Source organism: Rhinopithecus bieti, unplaced genomic scaffold (genome assembly GCF_001698545.2).
Source record: "Rhinopithecus bieti isolate Rb0 unplaced genomic scaffold, ASM169854v2 scaffold_7684, whole genome shotgun sequence".
Classification (NCBI taxonomy): domain Eukaryota; kingdom Metazoa; phylum Chordata; class Mammalia; order Primates; family Cercopithecidae; genus Rhinopithecus; species Rhinopithecus bieti.
The window spans coordinates 2,646,376-2,665,627 of NW_016806071.1; the positions used below are offsets into that span (position 1 = coordinate 2,646,376).

General features: G+C 43.6%; 1 long non-coding RNA gene across 1 annotated transcript in view; it reads left to right on the top strand.

Annotated features, from left to right (window-relative positions):
* The window catches only part of LOC108531221 (uncharacterized), a 20,228-nt gene extending 3,952 nt beyond the window's left edge, over positions 1-16,276 (top strand). The window contains exons 2-3 of the long non-coding RNA XR_001886102.1: positions 11,501-11,641; positions 16,161-16,276. This is a non-coding gene — a long non-coding RNA (uncharacterized LOC108531221). The remainder of the gene's footprint in view (positions 1-11,500; positions 11,642-16,160) is intronic.
* Positions 16,277-19,252: the final 2,976 nt, after the last annotated feature.

Genomic DNA, 19,252 nt, shown 5'->3' on the forward strand with positions numbered 1-19,252 from the left:
TTTTTTTGAGACGGAGTCTCGCTCTGTCACCCAGGCTGGAGTGCTGTGGCCGGATCTCAGCTCACTGCAAGCTCCACCTCCCGGGTTCACGCCGTTCTCCTGTCTCAGCCTCCCGGGTAGCTGGGACTACAGGCGCCGCCACGTCGCCCGGCTAGTTTTTTGTAGTTTTTAGTAGAGACGGGGTTTCACTGTGTTAGCCAGGATGGTCTCGATCTCCTGACCTCGTGATCCGCCCGTCTCGGCCTCCCAAAGTGCTGGGATTACAGGCTTGAGCCACCGCGCCCGGCCTGGAACAATTTAAATTTTTATTCAATGTTTTACCTTGCCTGTGTAGGAGACCAGAATACGCTGCCCCAAAATATGAAGGATTGTTGAACAGAACAGAAGAAGCAAATGCAGGAGAGCTCTCTGCCCTCTCCTTATTTTCCAAAGAGCAGGACATAGATTTACAAAGACAAAAAGTACCTTGCCCACCTTCCTGCCAGAGAGAACAAACATTAACCACTGAAAACAACTTTAGACCCTTATAGGTGTGGAGATGATACTAGAGCAATCTGTATTAACAGGCTTTACTAACTAGCCTTTATGTGCCATTTATTGCCTTCCCCCAAGGTGCTGTCCCTAAAGGCTCAAAAGTCCTTGTCCTAAAATTTCTCTAAATATTTGCTGTTCTTTTTTTTTTTTTTTTTTTTTTTTTTTGAGACAGGGTCTCTGTCACCCAGATGGGAGTGCAGTGGTGCAATCACAGCTCACAGCAGCCTTGACCTCCCTGGTCTCAGGTGATTGAGCCTGAGCCCGCCTCAGCCTCCTGAGTAACTGGGACTACAGGCACACACCACCATGCCCAGCTAGTGTGTGTGTGGGGGGGCGGGGAGGGGTTGGAGACAGGGTTTTTCCACGTGTGTGTGTGTGTGTGTTGGTGGAGATGGGGTTTTTGCATGTTCCCATGTTCCCGAGGCTGATCTTGAACTCCTGGGCTCAAGTGATCTGCTCACCTTGACCTCCCAAAGTGCTGGGATTACAGATGTGAGCCACTATGCCCAGCCTGCTGTTCTTTGTTGAAGATGCTATATAAACTGAAATTTAAAGCCACCTCTTTGAGAACTACTCATTCTCTGTATCTCATGTATATGTGAAATATACATGTTAATAAGCTTCTCTTTTTCTCTTGTTAATTTGTCTTTTGTAGCAGGTTAACTCCAACTAAGAACCTATGGGGGTTATTCTTCCCTCACACCTATAATTAGCATTCTCTGTGAAATCATCCATATCTTATTAGAGTAATAAAAGCCATAGTATACATCTGGTATTGTTAGGCATGTCATACTCATTTTCTCATATAATCACTGTCACGCATGTCCATGTAAGAGACCACCAACAGGCCTTGTGTGAAAAATATAGCTTTTTAATCACCTGGGTGCAGGTTGGCTGAGTCCAAAAAAGGAGTCAGCAAAGGGAGATGGGGTGGGGCAGTTTTATAGGATTTGGGTAGGTAGTGGAATATTACAGTTAAAAGGGGTTGTTCTCTTGCGGGCAGGGGCGGGGTGGGTCACAAGGTGCTCAGTGGGGAGCTCCAGAGACTTATAGTCCAGGAGAAGGAATGTCACAAGGTAATGTCATCAGTTAAGGCAGGAACCAGCCATTTTCACTTCTTTTGTGGTTCTTCAGTTGCCTCAGGCCACCTGGATGTATGCATGCATGCTTGGGCTCAGAGGCCTGACATTCCTGTCTTCCACTGTAAGAGTTACCCAAAGCATCTGTGATGGTCCAGGAGGCTTCCGAGGCGATTGGGTAGTGTGAGTCTTCAGTCGCTAAGCTGAGAAGATCTGGGAAGGAGTCAGTCAGAGAGCCTTGGGCCAGAGTTCCAGGGCTCTGGGAGTGGCTGCCGGGAGAGTTGGACAGTCCGATTTCCAGTGAGGTCCCACACAGATGGGACACGTCTTAGGAGGAATCCCGGGCTGCGGGCATTCCTTGGACCAGTGGCCAGATTTCTGGCACTTGAAGCAAGATCCTGAGGGAGGAGGTCTTGGAGGAATGCCTGGCTGCTGTTGTTTAGGTATTTTGAAGTTCTTGTGTACTGGAGATGTGGCTGGAGTTTCTCTTGCAGTGGAGGCAAGTAATTCAACTGAGAAATACGTTGCCACTTGGCTGCCTCTATTATTTTACACCTTGAAGGCAAGGTTAATTAAATCCTGTTGTGGGGTTTGAGGGCCAGAATCTAATTTTTGGAGCTTTTTCTAATGTCAGGAGCGGATTGGATAATAAAATGCATATTGAGAATAAGACAGCCTTCTGGCCCCTCTGTGTCTAGGGCAGTAAAGTGTCAAAGGGTTGTTGCCAAACAAGCCATGAACTGGGCTGGGTTTTTATATTTGATGAAAAAGAACCTAAATGCTAACTGATTTAGTTTGGCTGAAGAAGAAGGAGTATTAACCTTGACTATGCCTTCAGCTCCAACCACCTCTCTAAGAGGAAATTGTTGGGCAGGTTGGGTAGGGCTAGCGATGGAACAAAACTGTAAGCCCGACTGGGTGTGAGGAGGGGAGGTGATAGAATGATTACAGGGTGGGGGAGTGGAGGCTGAGGAAGAACTGGGACCTGGCTCAGCCTGGCGAGGAGCAGCCTGGGGAAGAAGGGAGAGGCTAGATGGGTCTGTAGAAAAGGATTCAAAGGACTCAGAGCTTGGGGTGGAGACTGAAGAAACAGACAGGAGAGAAAGAAGAAAGATTTGAGGCAAGTCGCATTGGGAGCAGAGACTAGGGAGGGACTGATGTGTAAAAGAATGCCTGGACATCAGGCACCTCAGACCATTTGCCCATTTTTTGAAAAAAATTATCTAGATCTTGTAGGATGGAGAAATGCAAAAGCGCCGTTTTCTGGCTATTTGGAGTCATTTACCAAGTTTATACTGGGGCCAAGCGGTGTTGCAGAAGAAAATAAGATGCTTGGGTTTCTTAGCGTGGAAGTTGAAGAGGTTTTGACTTTTTTAGAACTAAGTCCAAGGGAGAAGAAGGAGGAATGGAGGGAAGAAGGTTGCCCATAGTAAAACGGTAAGTTTAGAGAAAAGAGAGGGTAGAGACACGGAGAGAGAGGGTGTGGTGCTTGCCACCAAGGTGAAGGATCAAGGCAGGCATCCCTGCAGTGATCAGACACCTCTGAAATGTGGGTGAATAATCAGACGGGTGTCCCCGCAGTTACTAAACACCAAGGGAAGACTGTCTTCCCGAGTCGCCCAGCGCTGGAATTTTGAGTTCACAGATAAAACGCGTCTCCTCTGTCTCTACCAGAAAGGGAAAGGAACCAAAATTAAGGAAGGGAGAGATTGAAGTGCGAAGGGATAGCGAGAGAGGTTGGAGAAGAGAGTGAAACGACCACTTACCCAGTTTGAAATTGGTGAGATGTTCCTTGGGCTGGTTGGTCTGAGGACCCGAGGTCGCAAGTGGATCTCCTCATCGAGTGAGGGCAAGGACAGGGGACTGGTCTCCCGAAGGAGTCCTCCTGTTCCTGGTTTTCAGCACAAAATGTCAAGCATGTCCATGTGAAGACAGTCCACCAACAGGATTTGTGTGAGCAATAAAACTTTTTAATCACCTGGGTGCAGGCGGGCTGAGTCTGAAAAAGGAGTCAGCCTGCCTGTACCCAGGTGATTAAAAAGCTTTATTGTTCACATAAAGTCTGTTGGTGGACTCTCTTCACATGGACATGCTTGACAATCACAATTCTTGTTTCTATATAAAACTAAGACTCAGATGCTAGATAACTTGCTCAAAGTCATGTAGCTAATGAGTGATATAGTCTGAATCAAAGTCCACATGTTCTTCATTACTCCAGCTCAGCACCTTGATAGAACCAATGACTATCATTTTCTTAAATTGTTTTTCATAGTACCCTGAACTTATTTCTTAAAAAAAATTTAAGGCTGGGTGCCGTGGTGCAGGCTTGTAATCCCTGCACTTTGTGAATCTGAGGCAGGTAGACCACTTGAGCCCAGGAGTTTGAGACCGTCCTGGGCAACATGGCAATACCCCATCTCTACCAAAAAAAAAAAAAAAAAAAAAAAAAAAAAAAAAAATTAGCCAGGCATGGTGATGCATGGTTGTAGTCCCAGTTACTCAGAAGGCTGAGGTGGCTGAGGTGGGAGGATCCCCCATCTCAAAAAAAAATATATTTGTATGTACTATAAAGCTTTCCTCCTTTTGCACCAATGAGGAGTTTGCAGTGTGTCTCAATTGTGGAAAACCTATGGCAAAATTGTCTAGAACTAAACTGCAAAATAGTCAATATTTAATTTAATATTTATATCATTTGCTCACCAGGTCAGTGCCTCAGTTCTAACTTGAAGGGACTGATCATAAATGCAGCACTTTTGCATGTGTGTGTGTGTGTGTGTGTGTATGTGTGTTTGTGGTATTGCAGTTTCAATGAAAGGCTTCATCACAATTTTTTCCTCTAATCTTAGTTCCTACAGCTAAGGAAGCTATGTCAGGCTATTTATCTTTTCCCCCAGGTGGTGATTAAAGTAGCTTTCTCAAGTATATGAAATTAATTTTATGATAGCTGTAATCTCATCCATTGATCTGTCCTTTGAGAAGTGAATAAAGGAAGTAGGTAAAATCTTGAAAAACAAAGGTCATATTTACATGTTAATACCACATGATAAAGATGAGAAGAAATCAAAGTGTTAATGTTATGAGTACTTTTCCTTGCTGTACAAGTATGTCTTTAGAAAGTCTTTCTTTTGAGCCTTTGGAAGGCAAAATAATCACTGAAGTCAGATCACATTTTGATAGGCAGTCATTCAATTATGGTATGCTTGTTTTTTGTGGTCTTAAAGATCAATTATTTTTTAAATCATGAGCAAAGAACCATTTGAAAGGAAATGTAAATTTTAATATCACTTAGGAGACTTTGTCTTGGTTTCCTGAATTCTACTATTTGGGTGGATGTGTGAATAGGGTAGGTATTAGCGAAGTGATTATGACCACATTTGTGTTTGTGTGTGTGTGTGTGTGTGTGTGTGTGTGTGTGTGTGTGTTTCAGTTAGTATATTTTGAGAGCCTCGGTGATAGGGTATCCAAAATTTCAGCAGCATTGTGGTAAATATGCCCATGCCCCAGTCTAAAACACTACCAGTCAATATCCACCATGTGCTAGGCCAAAAGGTTTTGTGATGAGCATAATGCATAATTCCCCCTTCTTACAGTTCAGTGGGAAAAATAAATTATATAGGGGCAAAGGGGAAAACCTCTTCACTCTCTTAAGTTTCACTGAAAAATCAACTCATAAAAGGCAGATTAATAAGCGAAAAGGCATCCAATTTATTAACATGTGCATAGAGTACATCAGAATAATTACCCAGTACCCCAGTGGGGTGCAGAAACTTTTATGCCATCTTGAGGTTACAGAAAGAATGGGGGCCTGGATTGTGCCCAATTAGGTTATGGCAGCATACACACATACACACTAAAAGGCGGTGGGAGGAGAAGAAGAGAAGGCCTGACTAGCAGAGGTGGTCTTGTTATGTAGATGAAATTCCACAGGTAGTAGCCCTCAGAGAGAATAGAATAGATGGTGTTTCTTTCAGACCTTTGAAAGTGTCAGACTCTTTTTCCTAGATCCAGACAAAGGAAAGCCTGGCTGCATCAATGTAAATTCTCTACAGATGTAAATCTCCCCCACAAAAGACAGCTTTACATGCCTACTTCTGTTTGCTGGCTCTCTGACAACCATCTCAAAATATGTCAAAGAAATATATTTTGGGGTTAAATAATTTTATTTCCTTCAATCCCCACATTGAAACCTTAAAAAATTTCACATATTAAAAGCCAAGCCAATAGCTTAGGAGAGATTTGGCTTAGAAGTTATTAGATACTGATGGACAAAGGAGTGGAAAAACAAATTGGGATAAACAGAAAAAAGCAAATTTAAGTGTATCATTCTATATCTTCTTGAATCAGTCTCACCCCTGAGAATGTATCAGTTTGGTTAAACAGTTGTGACCTGTTCCAGGAGGTGGGATTGCAGATTGGCTCTCTCTATATGATGCAGGCAAACAGATCTTTAATACGAAGCATTTCTGTGGAAACAGAAGAAAAACAAAGGTTAATGCCTGGAGTAGTCTATAGACAAGCTTTTCAAGAGTCTCTGAAGCATCTTCAGATTGCAATGGCGACTTTGGACTGTAGTTCAAATCAGGTGTTTAAGTGAACTGTTTCAGTAGTCCATACTTCAGCAAGCATGAAATCTGTTTATATGTAATTTGCTTTGATTTCTCTGAAGTTTAAGTTGTCTAGCTTCAGTTTGCAGGACCTTAAGAAAAGCACAATTTTAATGATTTCTAATGATTTCAAGTCAGAAAAATGGAAAAAAAAATTGAAAATATTAGTTTGGAGACATATAGCCAGGAAGGAATTCAGAATTCAGTCGAAATTTTAGTAAAATAATAAAAACTCAAAAACAATGGACAAAGCTAGAATCTAATAATATGTGCCCTATGGTTTTCTTTTGAAACTTGATTTTCTCTCTGCAGTCCCCTATTTTACCAAAGACAAATCATAGTAAGATAAATTTATTTGCAAAATAAGTTTTAGTCTTGGCTGGGTGCTCATGCCTGTAATCCCAGCATTTTGGGAGGCCAAGGCAGGCGGATCACAAGGTCAGGAGATCGAGACCATCTTCGCCATCTAATATATATTCACTATCTCTTATTTGACAATGCTTCCCATATGATTTTAACATACCAAGCAAGTCTAATACGTCTCTCTTAGACTTTCAGGGGCCCTACTATCCGAAAAGTTAGTTTGAGGTCAAGAAGATTGAATTTAGAATATGGAATTTTGATTTTGGTAAGTTTGTCAAATACCAAAGATTTAAAACTCTTGTTCAAAACAGGATCATGGGTCACTGGAAAATGATAGTTATTCAGTTAGCCAAAGTGATAATTCAGAGATTTCAAAAAGCAAAACCTTTCACTCTTAGAGAGGAGACTCAGTTTCCCAAGCAATCATAAGACCTAATAAAGACACCATGAGGCAAACTGAATCTGTCTTTTCTGTTTCCCCTTTATATCTTTTTTTGCAGTTTACTCAACGGTAAACAAAATATTTTCCTATCTCTTATTAATACTACACAAAATCTTGTTCAAAAGAGAAGACCAAATTCTACCTTTGTATCAGTGTGTTATTAAAACTAAAGCCAATCTTAATAAATCTTGTAAACAAGTCTATCCAATCTCAATCAGTTTTGACCACAAGATAAGGTTTCCATAAACCTTTTACAACCTCTTACAATTTTCCCATTCTCTCTCTTTCCCCAACTTTCTATATCTGTTCTTTTATTCCTTCAATTTAAAACAACTTTTAAAACCTCAAAGCTAGACAAAATTACTTTTCCTTTAACAAAACTACATTCTCATGGCTTTTATAACCTTTTAAAACAAAAACACAGCTCTTTTCTTCTGTGTCTTCACTAGAATTGCCCTTAATGTCTCATTCACAGTAACCCATGCATTTCTATCCTGCACCTCTAAATTCTTCCAGCCTTTACCCATTATTCACTTCCAAAGCCACTTTCACATTTTCATGTATTTGTTATAGTGACAGTCTATCTCTGGTACCAATTTCCTGTTTTAGTCTGTTTTGTGCTAGTTTAACACAAATACAACAGACTGGGTGATTTATAAACAGTAGAGGTTTATTTGGCTCGCAGTTCTGGAGGCTGGGAAGTCCAAGAGTATGGTGCTGCTATCTGACAGCGGCCTTCATACTGTGTCACACCACTGAGGAAGGTGGAAGAGCAAGAGAAGGAGACAGTGGCAAGAGAGGGCCAAATTTGCTTTTATAACAAATCCACTCTTGGAATAACAAACCCACTATAGCAATAATGACATTAATTTATGAGGGCTCTGCCCTCATGACCTAATCACCTCTTAAAGATCCCACCTCTCAACACTGTTGCATTGAGGATTAAGTTTCCAATGCCAGAGCTTTGGGTGACACTTTCAAACCATAGCAAGAAGTGATTATTTAATGGACATGAAGGATTTTTCCAGGGTGATAAAATAGTTTTGAAAATAGAAAGAGGTGGTGGTGGAACAGCATTCTAAATCCACTAAATGATGCTTAATTGTACACTTTAAAACAGTTACTTGTGTGTCATATGAATTTCACCTCCATAAAAATCATCATGAAACATTTTTTCATAGTGGCCCTAAAATAGAAACAACTCAAATGTCTATCAACTAATGAATGGATAAAAATGTTGCTTATCTACACAATGGAATATTTTTGCCATAAAAAGGAATAAATTACTATTGGTCATAAATAGAAATAAAGTACATGCTACAACATGGATGAATCTTGAAATCATTACTCTAAGTGAAAGAAGTTAGACACAAAAAGCCATATATTGTATGATTCCATTTATGTGAAATGTCCAGATTAGGCAACCCATACAAACTGAAAGTACATTGGTGCCAGGGGCTGGAGTGGTGGGTGAAGGTGGGAGGGAGGAATGGGGAGTGACTGTTAATGGATAAAGGGTTTCTTTTGGGGGTGATAAAAGTATTCTGGAATTAGTGGTGATGGTGCACAATTTTGTGAATACACTAAAAACCACTGAATTGAACGCCTTAAAAGAATGAATTTCATGGTATATGAATTCTATTCAACAAATCTATTATAAAACATTATGGGACTATGAAAAGCACCTGAAATATTTCTTTCTAAAAGTACAGCCCTTACCTCGAGCTTCAAATATCAAGTTAAGACCATAGCTGCTAAAGTAAACATTAAATTTCTTAAAAACAAATTGAAAACAATCTACCATGTTGTAAAGAGTAGAAATTGCCTTCAAGGAATCAATGCTATCTTTGTCTCTAGTGAAGCAGGGATCGCTGATTTTGGAAAATCACAATGTGAAAAGTTGAGCTACCACTAATTTTGCTTTTTATTGTAAAGGAGGAAAGAGGAAATACGTGTAGAGCACATAAGAAAATCTCAATTAATCAAAATGTTCAGTAATTGGTGGTTTTATTCAATTAACTGCAATCTAACTAGAAAAACCCTCTGGGTTCCAATTATTCGTGAATTTTTGTCTGTATGTTTGATTATTTCTTTTTTATAACAAATATGCTGGATATGATTACTAATTCAGAGATCTGCAAAGCCTTATGGCCATAAGTTATAAAAATCAATGCTTGTTATACAGCACCATAGGCACAGACGGTGTAGGGCTTTTGGATGGATGTACCCTAACCTTAGACATAAGTGGATAAGGATGTGAGTATGTGCATATTTATTCCTCAGTGTTAATTTTTAATCTTGTCATTTGCCTCTTTGGTAAAACATAGAGTGATGAAAAAAAATCTGGTTACTTTGAGATTATTTATTGAGTATCTACTATATTACCTCTATAGTAATAGAGGTATTACTTCTTACTTCTGTTATACTAGATACTTTCACATGGTATCTTATTGTTTTCTTTTTTGTGTGTTCCAGTAGGTTGTATTTAAAAAATCAGTACTTTCATGTAAACTGTATGTGGTCCTGTGATACCATGGTGATTCAAAATAGTAGACTATATCTGCGGAAATTATAATCCTACATTATATTCATATATGTCAGTGTATCTATTGTTCTGCCGTAAAGAAATAAAACATGTTTTGAGAAAATTCTAGTAAAATTTAGTATTCTAGAAAGATATTTTGTGGGCTGAAAGAACCCTGCCCCTTCACAAGGCTGGAAATTCACATACACATAATTGTTAGGCTTCAGCCGTGAATCGGAGCTGCTGACAGGGTGATTGTCGGTTTGTGAGAGGGGAGATGGAAACCTGGCAAAGAACCCCAGTCCTTTCCTGGCCAATAGCTTGTGTGCTCTGGCAGTGGTTGCAGCTCACTCCCTGAGATGAGGATTTGTCACTGTAATCAGTGTCTCAGACTTCAAGGTCTCCCTAGCACCCCTTCACCAGGAATGTAAAGGTGGTTTTTGTCATGCTAAATCAGTACCATTCGTCTTATCTGTGTTGTGCTTTGGAACTTTTGCTCTTTTAAATCATTACCTATGTTTGATCAGTTTTGTTACTATTTATAGCAACCATTTACTGTGCCAGATATTGTCCTAAGTACTTTATATACAATGTACGGTTTACTACAACCATCTTATGAAGTTGGTATTTGTATAAGTTAGTGTGTGTGTGTGTGTGTGCACGTGTGTGTGGCTGCAAGCAACAGAAAACCCAAGACACAACAGGTTAAACCATAAAAACGTCCACTCTTAACAAGAAACCTGGAGATGGATGGACATTTGGTTCAATAGATCAGCATTGTCCCCAGGGACTCCGGCTCTTTCAGGCCTTTTGCTCTGCTGTCTTTAGTGTGTCCATGATGTTTCTTCTCGTGTTCATAAGACGGCTGCCACGGCACCAGACATCATGTCTCGATGGCAGCAGGCAGAATGGGAAGCAAGGGGACAAAGGCAAATGGGCTTTCTTTTTTCTTTCTTTCCTTTTTTATTTTTTTAGATGGAGTCTCTTTCTCTTGCCCAGGCTAGAGTGCAGTGGTGTGATCTTGGCTCACTGCAACCTCTTCCTCTGAGGTCCAAGCCATTCTCCTGCCTCAGCCTCCCGAGTAGCTGGGATTGCAAGTGCACACCACCATGCCTGGCTAATTTTTGTGTTTTTGGTAGAGACGGGGTTTCACCATGTTGGCCAGATTGGTCTTGAACTCCTGACCTCAGGTGGTTCATCTGCCTAGGTCTCCCAAAGTGCTGGGATTTCAGGCGTGAACCACTGCACCCGGCCCAAATGGGCTTTCTCTTCGTGTATCTCTCTTATCAGAGAGGAAAATCTTTCTCAGAAGCTTCTAGCATATTACCCCTTCAGCCTCATTGGGCGGAATTTGATGACAAGCCTTCCATAGGGGCTGTAAGCCAATCACTGGCATGTAGAAATGGAGTACTTAGATCAATTCAGCTCCTCTGCTGGGATCAGAAACACTGTGACCTGAACAAAACTAAGATCTGTTGTCATTCACTGAAGGAGATGGAAATGGCTATTAGGTAGGCAACCAGGGTCCGGCCTGCATTATTTTCCCTATTTCACAGATGAGGAAACTAAGGCTCAGAGAGATTAGTAAGGTCAAACTGGAAGGACAAAACCAAGATTTAAAACAAATCCGTCTGCCTCCAAAGCAGTTTGCTGTCACATTACTTGCTTTAGCCTGGAACTTGCTATAAGGCAGAGTTACTATAAATCACATCAAAAGAAATTTATTACTGAAAGGGTCAGAAAACTGCTTTTCACAGTGACTAATACATAATTAGGTCTCAAAGCTGGGAGTCTTTGGGCAATGATGGATTCATGAATAACAGGAAACTAGGTGAGAGAAAACACCAAGACAAAGAAGTATCTTAAAAGAAAGTAAATGTTTATAATCTTTTTTGGCATCTGCAGTCTTTTAATTCTGCATCTTCTGCCCCCCTCCCCCCACTTGACTTTCCAGAAATGGCCAATTTCTTTCAAATGCTGTATACTGGAAAAATCCAAAGGACTCATCAGATGAACACATTTCAAAGAGCCACTACCAATTTTTTTTTTCTTAAGCAAAGCATCAAGCCTCTGATTTGCCGCTGATAAATTCTCTGTAAGTAGCATTATAATTAAGCACACACAAACCATTCTGTGTTTCTGAGAATACAGCTGGGCTGGCACTGAATTGGTGATAGCGTGTAGGCACCGAGTGGGAGGGGCCCATTGCATCTCAACAGCCATGTACCGTCTTTGTTCTGAGACCAATCCGTCTCTCTCCTTGACACCCTCTGAATCACAGGCCATTGCCCATTCACCCCATGTCTGTCATGGAGCTCGTTTATGGGGCACCTTCACTGAGCCTTGAGACTGTGGCCGTCCTGCTTCTAGGCTCTGGTCAGAGAAAATGCCAGGAAAGCAAAGTACAACATGACTTCCTCTCTCAGCATGACTTCCTCCCACCTCCCAACAGGCTGGTGGAAAAAAAAACCCAATGGTGTGCAGCAAAACTGGGAAAAGAGAGAGGCAGCTCAGGGCGGGGGTGGCAGGAAAGGGCTGAGCAGTCAGTCAGGCTTCCAAACCTGGTTTCACCGCCCTGGCTTGCAAGGCTTTGGCAAGGTACATTACCTTGACATGCCTCAGTTTCCTCCTATGTAAATGGGGAACCACAACACCAACCTTGAAGACTAATTGTGAGACTAAGCAATCATTTATGTAAAACACATAGGATATCATAAATGCTCAATATATTATAGCACATTTTTTTTTTTTTTTTTTTTTTTTTTTGAGGACGGATGTCTCACTCTCTGTTCGGCCCAGGTGGAGTGCAGTGGTCCGGATCTCAGCTCACCGCAAGGCTCCGCCCCTGGGTAAGTGCCATTCTCTTCGCCTCAGGCCTCCCGAGTAGCTGGCGTACTACAGGCGCCCGGGCCATCGTGTCGCCCGGCCTAAATTTTTTGTTTTTTTAGTAGATGACGGGGGTTTCATCCGTGTTAGCCAGGATGCGCTCTCGATCTTCCTGACTCGTGATACCGGGCCTTATAGCACTTATTATTACCAGCCTCTCAATAAAAAGTTGGCAGGCAGTTAGCACGAAACATTTAGCGTGTGTTGTTGTTGTGGTTGTTCTTGGATATCTACAGGATATAGTTGCTTCAAATTTTAATGCATCATAAAATCCATAACCCTTTTTTGGAAATTCAGCACATAGGAAAGTGAAAAGTAAGTAGCCTGGGAGAGTTGTGTGTATAGAAGTCAACAGTGGCAACCCTATCTCCCCCTGGCTTCCATGCAAACAGTTTCTTTTACAAATGTGTTTTTGGTATGCAAATCACTCTATGCAGATTTCTGTGTGTGCAAAATACAGCATAGAAAAATGGCCTTCTTGCCAAGGAAGACAGGAGATGCTGGCTGCCGTCAAATGAAATAGCAGTAAATTTTAGATTTCTTTTCCTACTGCTCTTTCTAACAATGTATGGGGCGAGCATATTTTTGGCACGTTATACTCAACTATTTTGGCTTTAGATTGTGTGTTCTTGTGATAAAAGTGTGGTTATTGAAGCATGTAACTAATTTTTGAAGCCGTAATCATGTTTAGTGGTATTTAATTTAGAATTTCACAACAGCGTGCCACCTCAGGTTAGTTCTAAAATCACAGACGGCTTTGCAGGTAAGGTTAGGCTGCTAGTGCCTGTGTACTTCCTACTTTTCTGTAAAGACTAGAGCTTATTAAGGGATTTAATGTCATATTTTGGAACATATTTTCTCCCTAATTAATGTATGGCTTAGTAAGTGAAAATAATACATTTAATATTAAAATCCTCCTTTTCTTTTGGTGCACATTGAAAGCTGGCACATAATTCACAAGGCAATATTTTACCAACCAGGCAGAATAAGAATACATCTCTTTTAGGGTGTTCCTTGCCATTTCCAATGCCTTTTCCCATTGGTTCTTCTGTGAGCTAATGGAAGGAAGTGAGAAACAAACTTTGTCTAAGGTCACTTGTCATAGAAGTCCTGTCGATTCCCAGGCCTGGGTTTTTGTTTTCCTCAATCATACGCAAGAAACATAGCCCCTGTAAACCAGTGGCCCGAAACCACACTTTCTCTCTCTCCTCTTCTTTTTCTCTTTCCACCCAAGCATTTTTTGCTTGTTTTGGGTGTTTCGAACTTGCCAAATGAGCCACTCGTTAATTTTACAAAATCAATGTTTAATTTGAAGGCATTTTTCAAAACAAAGTACGTGGCCTGAGAGAGAGTGCCAAGTGTGGCTTACTCTTACTGGACGTCACCGATTGCTGGAGACAGGATGGAGGAGAGTGTCTCCGTTGACTCACTCATGCTGACCTGCATTCATTCACTCACTCCACACCCTGCTTCCTAGGTGTCAGGCACTGGCCTAGGCCAGGAACACAAGGAGGAAAGTAGACCCAACCATAGAGGAGTTCACTGTCTCCTGGAGGGCAGATGTGTAGACAAGGCACACTGGCATTGATGCCCCAACAGAAGTACGTACGAGATGTGAAGGGGTGCAAAGGTGGGGTGGTTAACTCCATCACACTTGTAGTCAGGAAACGCTCTGTGGAGGGGTTTCAGGTGAGCAGGTGTTCTCCAGATGGGCAGTTGTGGGTGGGAAAGGAGCACTGGAGGCCGCGGAGCAGTGAGCACACGGGCACAGCAGCCTGAACCCACACACCATGGGGAGCTTTTTCAGTGGAGAAATGTCTTTGGGCTAAGAACAGAGATGGGGGAAAGTGCAGGAAATATTCCCAACGTGTTCCCCTTTTTTATTTCCACTCACTATCCATGGTAGGTCACCTTATGGCTGGTCCAAATTATTGCCACATGTGATAACTGGTCTTCTTGCCTCCAACTTCTTCTTCCCTGACACACAAGAACATTCCCAAGGTCCCTGTGCTGCACTCCATTCCCACAGGGGAGCCACTGTGGGCAAAATTAAGTGCCTCACCTCAGAGGCTGTGAGGCCTGTCACGGCGTGGCTCCTCCTGGCCACTGGCGTGGGACGCTTTCCACGCACTGCCTAAACCTCACACAGCCTCTCAGGTCCTCGCCCCCTCCCCTCCTCTGCCCATGTCCGTCCCACTGGCCAGCCCATCCGCCCCTCCCTTGATCTTCACTTCAGCCCTTCAGGATTCCACTCGGGCCCCCTTTGTCCGGCTGGGATGAGTTCCATCCCCCTGTCTGCCAACATATATCAGGGAATAAATAAAGGCTTTAGAGTCCCAAGATGTGGGTTCCAATCCTGGCTCAGGCTTTAGACAAGTTTTTGAAACTTAGTTCCCAACAGCGGAAGATGACTGCCTCCCTTGCACAGTTGTCCTAGGATGAGCAGAGCATATTCGCATCAGTCTTCAGATGTTGCAGTTGTTACGGTTATTATAATTTAGCCTCTGTGTGAAATTCAGGTCATGGTAACTACCTTTCTAAGGTATGAGGATCATATAAACTGATGGGCATGAAATATTTGTAAACAGAAAGCCCTTGGATAAGTTTATTATTGTTTGTATCAGCATATTCATTCATTCATATTTTTGTTCATCCATCCATTCACTCATTTAACATTTACTAAATTCCCAATAGCTGCTACATGTAAAGCCCAGCGGGGAGGTTAGAAAGATGAGTTTGAAACACCTCAAAAGAGCTCATAGCCTCATGGGCGAATCAGACAGGGAGGCAGTCAAGTCTCAACCCAGGAGGGGAACCCTGTGACAAGTTGGGAGCTGTGGGAAGTGGGGGCTTAGGGCTTAGGGATGAGTTCCAGAAGAACAGCCCTGTTCTTGGATCTGGAAGCATGGGGCGGGGAAGGGCATGACAGCTGGAGGGAACTGTGTTGGTCATTCAGTACGGGCCAGAGGTATGAGGCAGCTTTTGGGAGTCAGGAAACTGCAACATCAGACCAAGGATCAAAGCTTCTGGGGCTGAGTTAGGGGGAAGGAGAGTGGACGTGAGGCGGGATGCACCTGAGAGGCGGTGGCAGGACCAGAGGTCAGAAAGGTAGACTGGGCCCAAGGGTGAAGGTTCCAGGTGCCTGTGTGCTCAGGAGGTGGGAGGACCCTGCGGCCCCAGTCAGGCTACAGCTCCTTTGAAGGCAGAGAGGTTCTGAGTCATCTTTCTATTCCCACAATGCTCACAGCACTTTCACCACCGTGCAGTCTGGAGAATCCAGAGGGGAGACATGTGATAGGCAGTTCTGAAGATGAGTAAGCAGAGTCATCCCCAGCTGCCACCCCGGGCTGTGCCTCACTGCACCCCATCACCCACCCCTCATGCCACCATGGGGTGCAGTGGACTGTTTTTGCCAGGGAGCTGCACCATCCATACGACAATAATACAAGTCAACAGGATGTTACAGAATTTGACTTTCAGTAAATTTTGCTGAAACGCACTTAGTTATAAAGAAGGGCAGTCCATCTGCCAAAACGCTTTTGAAGTAGTCAGGAAATGATTCACTGTAAAGGCTAGGCTTTGAAAACGCGTCTGTGGGACAAGGCTGACAAGCGTGCAGGTGTTATAAGAAACACTAAGTTATTGACTAGAAAATGGGCAATAGGGTACGTGAGGATAAACTGTCAGAGGCTGAGGGTTAATGACCTTTTCTTTTATTGCATGTGGAGAAATAAGCGCTTGGAACAGAAAGGAGCTCTACCCAACTACCCGGAATGCAGGTGGGCCTGGGACTATGTGACTACCACCCTCTAAGTGAGGTTTGGAAAATAAACACTTGAAAGTCTGCCCAGATTGTTGTAATCTTATTAATCTAACAAAGAGACTCAGTGGCTGCCTCAACCAGGGGGATCAGTGTTTACCATGTAATTTGCAACAAGCTGATAAACACACCCTGGCCCCACTTGAAGAAAAATCTCATGCTCCCTGCGAGGAAAGCAGTTGGCAGAAAACAGTAATGGAGGATTAGAAACCAAAAGACCATGGCTTAGGTTCCGGGCCACCTCCCCTGCCCCCTGGCCTGCCAGCCCCCTGCCATCTCCAAGTTCAGAGGTATTGTGTGTGGCTTCTCCTGGTCTCACTCTCCTAGGATCTGTCAGATGCTCTGGCCCTTTCCAATGGCCGGGCTGTCCGTGGACAAGGAGCTCCCTGTGTGGGATTTCTGCCTTGGGGTCTTTCTGTGGGGTCTGGGGCCGTTCTCCATTTTGTAGTGGAATTTAGGCCTGTCTTCTGAGCTGACCCTTCTCGCTGGTCTGAGGGCATTCCAGAGGGCAGTGGTGTTGGACCGCAGTGTTAAGTATGGCTTTACTTGGAGCTCTTGGTTGCGTTCCACAGGGCAGCCTCTGGTGATGCAGCAGAAATGGAATTTATTGGAAGAGCAGCGGGCAGGAGCTGGGGCGGTTATGCCAAGTTAGCACAGGGACAGTCTGCTGTCCTGCCACACTGGCCACAGCCACCCTTCCCCACGCGGCCACCAGCCCTGCAAAGCATCTCCAAGAGGGGTCCCGGCACCTTTGTCTCGGTCCCTCAGGATCAAAGTCCTAAGCCTCCCTGAGGCCCACCTTCTGCCTCCTTCATGCAGGGACCCCCACAGAAGAAAGACATCCGGATGCTGGGTAGGTTAAGAGATGAAAAATCGCCACTTCACTCCTCTGAATCACCATGCCTAACATTTACTGAGTGTTTTGCCATGCACTTTAAATGGTATAACTCATTGAGTCCTCATAACAGGCAGAGAAGAAATGGCTCTTTTTACAGATGAGAAACTGAGGCACAGAGAAACTGAGTAACAAGCCCAAGGTCACACGGCTGGGAAGTGGCAGAGCTGAGAGCCAAGCTTCACCTCGGGGTTTGAACAGAGGTCCGTCTGTTGCCTACAGAGGCTCGGGAAGCTGCTTGTAAACCTGACCTAAATGGGGCTGCCCTTATGTCCAGGTCATCTGTGTCTCTGCCGCTAACCTCTTGCCCTGCTTGCGTGCCCTGTTTTGGTTTGAGTCTAGGCCCACTGACTCCCTGACCCATCTCCACCATCCAGGTTCTTGCTTGCTCCCAGTCACAGCCCTGACCCTCTCACCTGCTATGTCTGGGCAGGGTCCCTTTTGGATTTCACCCTGGTTCTCAAGAGTGTGTGGCCCACATCAGAAACACACAGAATGCCAAATGCCATGGTTCATTCTACATGATACATTCTTCCACCGTAGTTTACAACTGTCATATCAGGGTGTGCTTCAGGATGTGAGTCACTGAGTGAAAAAGCATACTAACCTTTACAGACCTAAGGCTTGTAGTGTTTTTTCTTAAGTGTCATCAATCAGTGATTGTACCATGTAAAACAATAGAATTTGACATGTAGGGGTGTTTACTGATTTAAAAAGATTGGTATGCATGGAATCTGGCACATGGTGGGCACCTGATCGATATTTGCTGCATTAAGGAATGAGAGCCAGGGGCCTGCGACGCTGGTGGTTGCAGCATTTATTGAAGGATTTACGTTCTTTTTTGCTCATGTTACGAACAAAGCCTCATTTTCAGGTTTTCTAAAGTCCTTTCATTAATTTATTTCTCCTTTTCTTACCTCCTTTTAGATTTTTGATTACCTCCACTTTTTTGTGTGCATGGCCAGACGGCAGAGATGCTGTGGCAGAGCGGAGCATCTGCCTGGGGCACATTTCTGCACAAAGGCAGCATTCTACCAGCGACTGGAAGGTTGTTTAGGGGCCACCTCTCCCAAGGGTCTACACCCCATAAAAGCAGTTTCCTGAAAACTTCTCTAAGGTTGCCTCTCATGCTGGAAGTTCTTTGAGGGCAGCTCCATGTGCTGGCCCCAAGCCCACCAACCAGCCTAGGAAAGGACTTTTTTGCTTAGCATTCATTTTAGGGACTCCTCCTGCTCTTCCCCACCAGTCACAGATACACTCACGCAGTGTGAGAGAATTCTTCATGTTCCACACCATTACTGAAATCTAAATGTGACTATTTAGACTCTAAATCGACCACGTGGGAACCGTGTTTGTCAGTTTGTCTTATTCTGCAGAGCCCATATCCCACTGTGATTTCTCAGCAAGGCATCATAACTATCCATAATTAGATAAAGTCTGAACATTAAACCCGTCCTTCTAAAAACAAAAACTGGTGGTTTGAAACACACTAGATCTTCTGCAGTCCAAAGTTGCAGCTGGAAGGAAGCTGGCAAACTCCTTAAATGCAACGGTGAATAAAGTTTTTGAAATGACAATGGGCCAATACTTCAGAAATAAATCTGTTTCAAATGAAAAGTAATTTAGGATTTAAGACTCCAGGAGTGATGCAAAAAGGAAGGGAAAGGCCTCGAGACACCTTTTGCTAAGTTGGAGTGATTGAATTCATTTCTACCAGCTTGATCCTCTCCTGAAGGCAGCCAGGGAGTGCGTCCAGTCACCCTCAAACATCTCATCAATCTCCTGCCACAAAAAGGAATCAACGTTGCACACAGATCCTCATCCTACACCCCCTCAGCAAAAGCACCTGCCAGGCTGGGTTAGAAAGGAGTGACATGACTGCAGATGGAAGTCCCCACGCTGCAGCACTAGGAGGCCAGTGGGAGGAGCGGAGCAGCCCCCACCACGAGTGCCCCATCTCCTCTGGGATGTGTCGGTCTCACATGCCCTCCAGCATAGATCTGTCACATCCTGTTGTCAGCAGCAGAGTGGGTGGGCAGATGTGTGCATGGCCAGACGGCAGAGATGCTGTGGCAGAGCGGAGCATCTGCCTGGGGCACATTTCT